The 12,077-nt window shown below is 38.0% G+C and overlaps 1 pseudogene; it reads left to right on the top strand.

The window, feature by feature from the left end:
• The first annotated feature begins 1,904 nt into the window (after positions 1-1,904).
• The window catches only part of Ncl-ps3 (nucleolin, pseudogene 3), a 415,248-nt pseudogene continuing 405,075 nt past the window's right edge, over positions 1,905-12,077 (top strand).

Below are 12,077 nucleotides of genomic sequence, written 5' to 3'. Positions count from 1 at the left end.
TATAGATATGAGAAAATTTTCATTATTTGTTTTTGGATTGTGAGATTTTTCAATCCATTTCACTACAAGTGTAATAATTTCAGAACCACACCCACACACATAGAATATAAACAAACTCATATAGAAAGGATTAGTTAATCATAACTTTCCAGAAGATATCTGTTGAACTTTAAGTTGGCATCAGCCTGAGTATGAAGGACTGGAAACAAAACCCCAATATATCTGAAAATTCTCCTTACTTTTGATTTCACCTCCCCCCCTTGTCCTAGGTTCCTTACATATGGCTAACATTTACTATGACAACATTAATCCAATTGCAATATTCTCCTAATCCCCAATAAATGAACTTGTCTCTCAGAGAATATTTCTCAGTTTAAAGCTGTTGGACAACAATATGGGTAGAATATGAATTGTACTTAATATTGTAGATGAATCTATCCTAATATATAGGGAAGACATTTGGAAAAGAGCTCTCACCTGAGAAGGTAGAACTTCCTGGCTTTTAATACCTTGGCATGACATTTATTCAACACTAATTTGATATGACATTATGGAATGTTGTTATATATTTCATAGTTATTCAGGATATGCAGTGTTTGGGAGGTGACTTACATTTTGCCCATTAATTTCATTTTTCTAAATTGTTCTTTCATTTACATACTTCAAAAACACAAGGCAACCAACTTTATTGAGCAGCATCTTAATTATTAGCATCAACCTCCTATAAAGTGATCTTCATCATGGAGCAATACATTGTGAGAATGCACAGATATGCTGTTGCTGTTGCTGTGGCTGTTGACAGGATAAAGAATATTTGGAGAGGCAGTGGGGAACTTGGAGAGATGGTTTCGAAATCTGGGTAAGTCAAAGCAGATAATTAAAAAGATTCCAGAGTATGAATTGTAGAAATAAAGTCTCTTTCACTGCTAATGAAACTCCACTGAGTAAATCACCACTGTTTAGAGATTTGCTGATATTTTCTTTATAAGTATGAAAAACACAGATTGACACCAGCTGCACATGAATGGAAGTGAGGTCATAGAGAGATGTTCTGGGGGTCACAAAGCAAAGCAAGAGACCCATTACAACTCAAAACACCAAGTCATTGTAGCAAAGAGCAGATAATTTTAATCAGGCCATTATTAATCTATCTAGGATGCTGAAGTTCAACCATAAGCCAGAATGCTATACTATCTCAAAATCAATAATTATCTGTGCCAAATTATAGTTACATATTCCACCAATCAGTATTCAGACAGGGGTCTTTCCTAAGAACATGTCTTTGTGATAGGGATTGTCTTCTCATTGGTTGGTTTGCTCAACTTAAACTGAGTAACATGCCCATGATTTATCTTTCAACTTCCCAACCAGAATGTTTCTCATCCAGGGAGTTCTTGGGAACTTAAAACTTGTTTGCCTTCTATTCAAAAATAGTTTTGTTGAAAGTGGCTTCAGTTTGGTTCCTTCTAACATTGACGAAACACTGACACTGACCTGCTGAGAAAGAAATTGAGGGGAATGCCCTTCATGATAGTCACAAATAATCTAACATATCTTGGTGTAACTCTAATCAAGAAAGTGAAAGACTTTTATGACAAGAATCTCATGCCTCTGACCAAGAATTTGAAGAATGTATGAGAAGATGGAATGACTTCCCATGCTCATAAATTGGTAAGATTAACATAGTGAAAATGGCCATGTTACCAAAAGCAATGTATAGATTCAATGCCATTACCATCAAAATTCTAACACAGCTTTTGCCTCAGATGCTAGCTGTAGCTGGCAGGCAGTTGTATCTGTACCAGAATCTTCATTACCTGCCTCTGTACTCGACTTTGCATGGGTTCTGTTAAGCTGTTTTGAGTTGCTCGCTCTCCAAACATGCCATTGCCATAATCTGCATCATGGTGAAACTTGCAAAGGCTGGTAAAACCCATGATGATTCCAAGAAAATGGCTTCTCTTCCAAAGTATGTGGAAGAAGATACTAAGATGAAGAAATGTCAGAAAATGAAGATGACAGTAGTGGAGAAGAGGAGGTTGTTGTCCCTCAGAAAAAAGGCAAAAAGGCTACCACAACTCCAGCAAAGAAGGTGGTTCTTTCACAAACAAGAAAGGCCGTAGTTCCCACACCAGTTAAGAAAGCAGCTGTTACCCGAGGCAAAAAGGCAGCAGCCATACCAGCCAAAGAAGCAGTTAAACCAGCCAAAGTAATTCCAACAACTGGTAAGAAGGGAGACTCACAAGCAAAAACATTGGTACCAACTCCTGGTTAAAAGGCAGCATTAGTCCAGCCAATAGGACTAAGAATAGTAAGAATACCAAGAAGGAAGACAGTGATGAGGATAAAGATGAAGATGATGAGGAAGAGGATGAATTTGAGCTACCGGTAATAAAAGGAGTGAAGCCAGCAAAAGCATCTCCTCCTACTTCTGCCTCAGAGATTGAAGATGAGGAAGTTGATGAGCTGAAAAAAAAGAAAAGAAAAGCAAGAGAGAACTGCAAAGAATAGCACTTGGAGTGGTGAATCAGAGACTTTTATTTTAAGTAACTTTTCCTAAAGTGCAACAGAAGAAACTCTTCAGTAAGTATTTGAGGAAGCAATTTTTATTAAAGTGCCCAGAACTCACATGGCAAATCTAAAATTTATAGACTTTGCTTCATTTGAAGATGCTAAAGGAGCCTGATATTCTTGTAATTAAATGAAAATTCTAGGCAGAGCAATCATGCTGGAGTTGCAAGGACCCAGGGGATATCCTAATTCAAGAATTCAGCAATCCAAAACTCTGTCAAAGGTCTGTTTGAGGATACCACTGAAGAGATCTTAAAAAGAATCATTTGAGGGCTTTGTTAACACAAAAATAGTCACTGATTGGGAAGCTAATTCTTCTAAAGTGCTTTGTTTTCTAGATTTTAATAGTGAAAAAGATGTCAAAGTTGCCAAGGAGGCTATGAAAGATGGAGAAATTGATGGAAAGAAAGTTACCTTGGACTGGGCCAAACCTAAGGTAGGAGGTGGCTTTGTTGGTCAAGGTCGAGGCAGAGGAGGACTTGGAGGCAGAAGAGGCTTCTGAGGTAGCAGATGAGAAGGGGGGGACTTCAATCCACAAGGAAAGAAGACAAAGTTTGAATAGTTCCTTCCATCTCATTATTTCTCTCTTTCTTTTAATGAAAGGGCTCTAGGTTTTTTACTGTTATCTGGTCAAAGACAGAGCCTTCTAAGAATATTCCAAGACAGGAAAGATCCAAAACTCTTGTTGCCAGAAAAAATCCAACACAAGTGTTTTAAGCCTTGAAATAAATTCTCAACCTCATTTGGAAAAAGCAGAGCCTGTGCCACATTGGTATACAATATTTCTCTATCTCTCTCTCTATCTCTATATCTGCCTGTCATCTATCTATCTATCTATCTATCTATCTATCTATCTATCTATCTATCTATCATCTATCTATCTATCTATCTATCTATCTATCTATCTATTCCTACATCTACATCTATCTATATCCATATCTGTATAACTCTATCTCTTTTTATCTATCAATGTCTATCTATCTATATCTATATCTATATCTATATCTATATCTATATCTATATCTATATCTATATCTATATCTATATCTATATCTATATCTATATCTATACCTATACCTATACCTATACCTATATCTATATCTATATCTATATCTATATCTATATCTATCTATATCTATATCGCCCCCAAACTGCACAAGATTGATGAAGCTAAGAAGTGCATGCTGACAAGAGACTGATATAGCTGTCTCCTGAGAGGCACAGCCATAGCATGTCATATACAGAGGCGAATGCTAGCAGCAAACCATAGAAATGAGAATGAGATCCCTATTGGAGCACTTAGAGAAAGGACTGAAAGATCTTAAGGGGCTTGTAACCCCATAAGAACAAGAAAGCCAACCAACCAGAGCTCCCAGGTACTAAACCACTACCCAAAGTGTATACATGGACTGACCTATGGCTCCACTGGCATATGTATGGCCTTGTTAGGCAGGAATGGAAGGAGAAGCCCTTGGTCCTGCCAAGGCTGGACACCCAGGTGTAGGGGAATGTCGAGGAGGGCAGAAATGGAAGGTGGATGTGGATGGGAACCCCCTTATAGAAGAAGGGGAGGGGGATGAGATAGGGGGCTTATGTCCAGGAAACAGGGAAATGGAGTAACATTTGAAATGTAAATTTTAAAATCTCACAAAAGAGAAGAAAAAAAAAGAAAAAATCTGGGATAGCTAAAACAATTTTGTTTGATAGAAGAACTTCTGGAGGCGTCATCATACCTGTTCTCAACCTTTACTACAGAGAAATAATAATAAAAACCACATTTTATTCACATAAAAACAGGCTGGTCAATGAAGTTGAAGTGAGGACCCGAAAATGAGTCCCCACACACATGGACTCTTGATGTTTGACAAAAAAAGCCCAAACGATGCAATGGAAAAAAGAGAATAGCTCCAACAAATAATACTGCTCTAATTGTAAGTCTTTATGTAAAAAATGAAAATAGATTCACATTTATCACCCTATGCAAATAAAAGTCAGAGTGGATCAAATACCTCAACATTAAACTCAATATACTAAACCTAAGAGATAACAATGTTAGATTAGTGGTGAATCCGTGAGGTGTTTGTGAGTGAACTGAGATTCTTCTGCTGACTACAGAACTGGACTGCTGATTTACAGACAATAGAGATGGGAGTTGATCTAAAGAACCTTTCTAAACAGGTCCACTCCCAATACCTGTATACTCTCCTCTCTACTACCCCTGGAATTTGGTGAGCTATAGGAGATATTAAATAATTGAAAAACTATCATTAGAATTCATATTTGAAAAAAAATTAAAATCACAACTGTAGGTATGAGTTGAAGAAGGACAAGGTGAAAGTGTAGTAGAAGAGAAAAGCAGAGAGAGAGAGAGAGAGAGAGAGAGAGAGAGAGAGAGAGAGAGAGAGAGAGAGGGAGAGAGAGAGTGTGTTTCACAATGTCAGGAAGGCAGGGCAATCAAATATAACACAGGAGAGCCAAGATGCCATGTTAACCAAAGTAGAAAGACTGGAAAGGATCAACACAGCTGGGTTCAGCCTCAGTCTTAACATTGCTGGCCTATTCATGCATATACCTTGTTCATGCATCCATTCACATCATCACGGACTAAGGCTGGTCTTCAATAATGAGGTGGCAAGTTGTGAAAGGTAGCCTGATTCCTGGTTGAGACAGGACAAAACTCTGGAATCCCTAATAGGGATGGTAGGTGCATCCCCAGCATCCCAGATCAGGGTTTCACTAGCTGAAGCCCCCACAAACCTCAATAGAGAGGTTTGAGACAGACCAAGTTAGGTACAGAAGTGCCGCAAGCCCCTCCTCCACAAGTGTGGATGTGACCATAAGTCACATAGGCTTAAGACAAATCAGTTGTAGAGACAGGACCATGACTGTGAATATATAGATGAGGTGACCCAACCAAGAAACTGTATTTAATTCATGTCCAGAATTAAAGGTGTGCAAAGAATCACTCCATCATCTGAGAGCTACTGCCATAAGTGCTGTAACACTGCCACATGGGAAAGAGATTTTCCGTCCCCAAAGTCACCAGCAGAAGACACCCTGCACCCCTTGCTGTCTAATCCATCTCCTGCTCGATAAGCATGGCCTGAAACAGAGGCAGAACAACACCTGCCCCAGTTCTCTTCCTTTCTTCTGGACCTGAGAACCTAGCTGGACCAGAAATCTTGGCAAACCTCCAGCCTGGAGGACCACATTCAATAACAACAAAAAACAACAGAAAGCCCACAAAAACATGGAAGTTGAAAAACACTCTACTCAATGATAACTTGGTCAAGGAAGAAATACATAAACACTTTTTAAATTTTAATTTAAAAGAAGGTACATGCCCAAAATTATGGGACACAATAATAGCAGGGCTAATAGGAAATCTCATAGCTCTGAGTGTCTCCAAAAAGAAACTGGATAGAGCACACATTAGTAGCCTGACAGTACACCTAAAACCTTTAGAACAAAAGGAAACAAATACACACAGAGGACCAGCTGGAAGGAATTAATCAAACTCAGGGCTGAAATCAACCAAGTAGAAACAAAAAGAACTAAACAAAGAACCAACAAAATCAGGAGCTGGTTCTTTGAGAAAATCAACAAGATAAACAACCAGAAGGCACAGGGAATGTATCCAAATTAAGAAAATCAGAAATGAAAAGCAGAGATAACAAGAGAACCTGAGAAAAACCAAAAATTCATCAGATCCTACAACAAAAACACATATTCAACAAAGCTGGAAAATCTGGAGGAAATGGACAATTTTCTAGACATACGTCAGGTACCAAAGTTAAATCAGGAACAGATAAACCATCTGAACAACCGCATAACTCCTAAAGAAATAGAAGCAGGTATTAAAATTCTCCCAACCAAGAAAAGCCCAGGACCAGATATATTTAATGCAGGATTCTATCAGACCTTCATAGAAGACATAATACCAATACTGTCCAAATTATTTCACAAAATAGAAAGAAAAGGAACACTATACAATCCCTTCCATGAAGCCACATTTACTCTTATATCTAAAGCATACAAAGACCCAACAAAGGAAGAGAACTTCACACCAATTTCCCTTATGAATACTGACACAAATTTACTCCATAAAATTCTTGAAATTGAAATCCAAGAACACATCAAAACGGTCATCCATCATGATCAAGTAGGCTTCACCAAGGGATTCAGTGATTGCTAAATATATGGAATTTCTTCAATGTACTCCACTATGTAAACAAACTGAAAGTAAAAGAACTACATGATCACATCATTAGATGCTGAGAAAGCACTTGACAACATTCCACACCCCTACATATTAAAAGACTTGGAAGGATCAGGATTTCAAGGCCCATTCCTAAACATAGTAAAAACAGGATACAGAAAACCAGTGGACGACCTTGAACAGAATGGAGAGAAACTTGAAGCAATCCCACTAAAAATCAGGGACTAGACAAGGCTGACCACTCTCTTCTTATTTATTCAATTAGTACCTGAAGTCATAGCCACAGCAATCAGACAATAAACAGAGGTCAAAGGTATACAAATTGGAAAGGAATATTTCAAAATATCACTAATTCCAGATGGTACGATAGTATATTTCAGTGAGCCCAAAAGTTCCACCAGAGAACTATTAAGCCTGAAAAACAAACTCAGCAATGTGCTTGGATATAAAATTAACTCAAACAAATCAGTAGACTTCCTCTAGTCAAATGATAAACAGGCAAAAAAGAAATTACAGAAATGACACTTTCACACATTTCTAGACATATATCACAAATTACCTCGGTGCAACTCTAACCAAGCAAGTGAAAGTTCTGGATGACAGGAACTTAAGTCTATGAAAAGAAATTGAAGAAAATCTCAGAAGATGGAAAGATCTCCCATGCTCATGATTTGGCAGGATTAATATAGTAATAATGGACATTTTGTCAAAAGCAATCTACAGATTCAATGCAATTTCCATCAAAATTCCAAGTAAATTCTTCACAGAGTTAGAAAGAACAATTTGCAAAATCATTTGAAATAACAAAACAAACAGGATAGCCAAAACTATCCTAACCATTTATACGAGTTCTGGTAGAATCACCCTTCCTGACATCAAGCTGTATTACAAAGTAATACTGATAAAAAGTGCATGGTATTGGTACAGAGACAGGCAAGTAGATTGGTGGAAAAGAACTGAAGAGCCAGAAATGAACCCAAATATTGATCTTTGAGAAAGGAGCTAAAGCAATCCATTGGAAGAAAGCATTTTCATCAAATGGTGCTACTTTAATTGGAGGTCATCATGTAGAAGAATGCAAATTGTCCCATTCTTATCATCCTGTTCAAAGCTTAATTCCACGTGGATCAAGGAGCTCTCCAAAAATAAAAAACAAACTAAGAAACAAACAAACAAAAACAGATACAATCCAGGAATTAGAAGAAAAGTACGAATAGTCTGGACCCCATGGGTACTATGGAAGATTTCCTGAGCAAAACGCAAATGCTTTATGCTCTAACATAAACAATATACAAATAGGACCTCATAAAACTGCAAAAGCTATGTAAGGGAAAGGACACTGTTATTATGGCAAAACTGAATACAACAGATTGGGAAAAGATCTTTAGAATCCTACATCTTACAGATGGTTAATATCCATTATATACAAAGAACACAAGAAGATGGATTCCAAAGAGACAAATAAACCTATTGAAATTGGGGTGCAGAGCTAAACAAAGAATTCTCAGCTGAGGAATATCGAATACCTGAGAAGTACCTAAAGAAATGCTCAATATCTTTAGTCATCAGGGAAATGCAAATCTGAACAACCCTGAGATACCACCTTGCACCATTCATAATGGCTATCTTAAAATCTCAGTGACAACAGATGATTGTGAGGATATGGAGCAAGAGAAACAACCCTCCATAGTTTGTGCGATTTTAAGCTGGTGCAATCACTCTGAAAATTAGAATGGAGTTTCCTCAGAAAATTGGACATTGTACTACCTGAGGAGCCAGTTATTCAATTCCTGGGCATATACCCAAATGATGCTCCAACATACAACAAAAACATATGTTCCACTATGTTCATAGAAGCCCTAATTATAATAGTCAGGAGCTGAAAAGACTCCAGATGGTTAAAGGAAATGTGGTATGTCTACACAATAGAGTTCTACTCAGCTATCAAAAACAGTGAATTCATGAAATTCATAGGCAAATGGATGGAACTAGAAAATTTCATCCTGGCTGAGGTAACCCAATTCCAATACACACAAATGGTGTGCACTCACTTATAAGTGGTTATTAGGCCAAAACCTCAAATTACCAAAGATAAAATCCACAGACCACATGAAGCTCAAGGATGACTAAATGGCAGAAGCTTCAAACTTTCTTAAAAAGGGGAACAAAAATATTCATTATCTATATCTATATCTATATCTATATCTATATCTATATCTATATCTATATCTATATCTATATCTATATCTATATCTATATCTATATCTATATCTATATCTATATCTATATCTATATCTATATCTATATCTATATCTATATCTATATCTATATCTATATCTATATCTCTATATCTATATCTATATCTATCTAATCTATATCTATATCTATATCTATATCTATATCTATATCTATATCTATATCTATATCTATATCTATATCTATATCTATATCTATATCTATATCTATATCTATATCTATATCATCTATATCATCATCTATCTATCTATCTATCTATCTATCTATCTATCTATAAACATATATCCAACAAATTTGACAATACTGATGAAACCAAGAAGTACATGCTGACAGGACACTGATGTAGCTGTCTCCTGAGAGGCTCAGCCAGAGCATGAAATACAGAGGCAAATCCTAGCAGCTAACCATTGAACTGAGAATGGAATCCCCATTTGCGGCATTAGAGAAAGAATTGAGGTGGCTGCAGGATCTTGCAAATCCATAAGAACAACAATACCAACAAACCAGAGCTCCCCGGAACTAAACCACGACTCAAAGAGTACACATTGGCAGACCCATGGCTCCTGCTACATATGTAGTAGAGAATGGCCTTGTTGGGCACTAATGGGAGGAGAAGCCCTTAGTCTTGCCCAGTTTAGAGAAATCACCCAGTTTAGAGAAATATTGGGGATGGGAATAGCAAATGGGTCTGGGGTGATTGGGGAGAAACAACACCCTTATAGAAGAAGAAAGATGGGGATGGCATATGGCTTTATGGGAGGGAAACCAGGAAAGGGAATATCATTTGGAATATAAATAAAAAATTTCCAATAAAAATAAAATAAAATAAATCTATCATAAAAAATATAATCAATGGTAAAGTCTTAGAACTTTGTTGCTATGTATTGGGAAGTGTTACTGATTCTGCAGACTTTTCATCTTTTCCTCTCACCCCATGATGCCAGTGCCTGGGAAGTTTTCTATATGTCAGAAGACTAAGAGTAGGCATGAACAGGATTCCTAGCCTTAATGAGAGGAGAAGATGGAATAAAACATCCAGTATAGAGTAACTAGAGGATGGCTTTCTCATTGTCTCCAGTGTCCATATTAGGTTTGGAAGTTAATATGACCTTCACAGTACATTCACACTAATACACTGTAACTAAAATAGACTCAGTAAAAGAAAGAAGTAGTGTGTGTGTGTGTGTGTGTGTGTGTGTGTGTGTGTGTGTGTGTATTGTATAAATGCATGAAATTCTCAACCAATAAAATTACCACTTAAAAATCAGATAAAAATATTTCCAATTTTCTGAGAAAACTCAAATTGATTTCCAGAGAGAGAACCAGTTTGCAATTCCATCAGCAATGAACGAGGGTTCCTCTTTCTCCATATCCTTGCCAAACTATGTTTTTACGTCAGGTTTCGATCTTACCCATTCTGACTGGTATTAGGTGGAATCTCAGGGTTGTTTTGATTCACATTTCTCTGACCACGTACATTCCTCAGAAAATTGGAAATATACCTACCTAAAAATTCTGAAATACCACTCTTTGGAATATATGCCAAAGATGCCTCACCATGCCACAGGGGCACATGTTCTACTATTTTCACAGTGGCCTTATTTGTGATAGCCTGAAGCTGTGAGCAACCCAGATGTCCCATGACAGAAGAATGGATACAGATAATGTGGTTAATTAACACAATGGAAAATTACTCAGCTATTAAGAATGAGGATATCCTGAGTTTTGCAGGTAAATGGATGGAACTAAAAATGTCATCCTGAGTGAGGTAACTCAGACCCAAAAGTAAATAAATGGTATGTACTCACTAATAATTGGACATTAGTCCAAAAATATACAGAATAAATAAGATACAGTCCACAGAACTCAGAAAGGTCAACAAGCTAAAGGGCCCAAGCGAGGATGCATCAATCCCATTTTGGAGGGAGAAGAAAGCAATCACAAGGGTGGAGGAAGGGAGTGACCTGAGTAAGAGAGGAGAAAGGAAGGGGAAGAGGGGAACATTATCTGGTATTGTGTGTGGGGAAAGAACTGAAGCCTGACAGCTGACAGAAAGAATGGAAACAGGCAACCTCAAGAGAAACGAGGATGAGAAGACCCTCAAGAATAAAATAGTCATAGGAAGCAGATAGACAGAGGAAACTGTGTGAGAGTGGGGATTGGAAGGAGGAAGGGGAGTTCAGGATCAGATGTGGAGAGAGACAGGAGAGAGGGTCATAGTACCAGGAGAATGAGTGAAAATCTGCAGCTGGTGTGGGAGGTTGGGAGCATCTCTAGGACTTGTTATTAATATGGGATAGTGGAAGACCCCCAAAAATCAATGCAAGTGACCTTAGCTCAATGCAAACAGTGGAGATAAGGAACCAAAGGAGGCCAATGCCTGTAGCCAGGCAGGAACCACAGTGTAGTGTAAAGGACACAAATACATCCTCAAAACTTTTGGCCCAATATTTGTCCTACGTATAAGAAATGCAAATGTAAAAGGGACAGAGATGGAGGGAAATACCAACCAATAACCAGCCCAACTTGAGACCCATCCCATGGGCAAGCACCAATCTCTGACACTATCAATGATACTCTCTTATGCTTGCAGATTGGAGCCTAGAATAACTGTCCTCTGTGAGATTTTACCAAGCACCTGACTGAAACAGATGCCAAAACCCACAGTCAAACATTAGACAGATTTCATGTACACTAATGAAAGAGCTGTGGGAAAGATGGAGGACCCTGAAGGGGATAGGATATCCACAGGGAGATCAACAGAATTGACTTCACTGGACCTTTGGTGGCTCTTAGAGATTGAGTTACCAAACACAGACCATAAAGGCCAACCAGGGCTGCTGACACAAATAGAGAGAATATGCAGCCCAGTCTTCAGGTTGGTTCCCCATCAAGTGGATTGGGATCTGTCCTTAAAGCTGTTGCTTTTCTGTGGCATCCATTTCTCAACTGGGCTGGGCTGCCATGTTTGGTCACAGTGGAAGAGGATGCACTTAAACCTGCAGAGACTTGATATCTCAGGTTGGTGGGG

This window comes from Rattus norvegicus, chromosome 1, assembly GCF_036323735.1.
Source record: "Rattus norvegicus strain BN/NHsdMcwi chromosome 1, GRCr8, whole genome shotgun sequence".
Lineage (NCBI taxonomy): Eukaryota > Metazoa > Chordata > Mammalia > Rodentia > Muridae > Rattus > Rattus norvegicus.
This window is presented reverse-complemented; position numbering and strand designations above follow the sequence as displayed.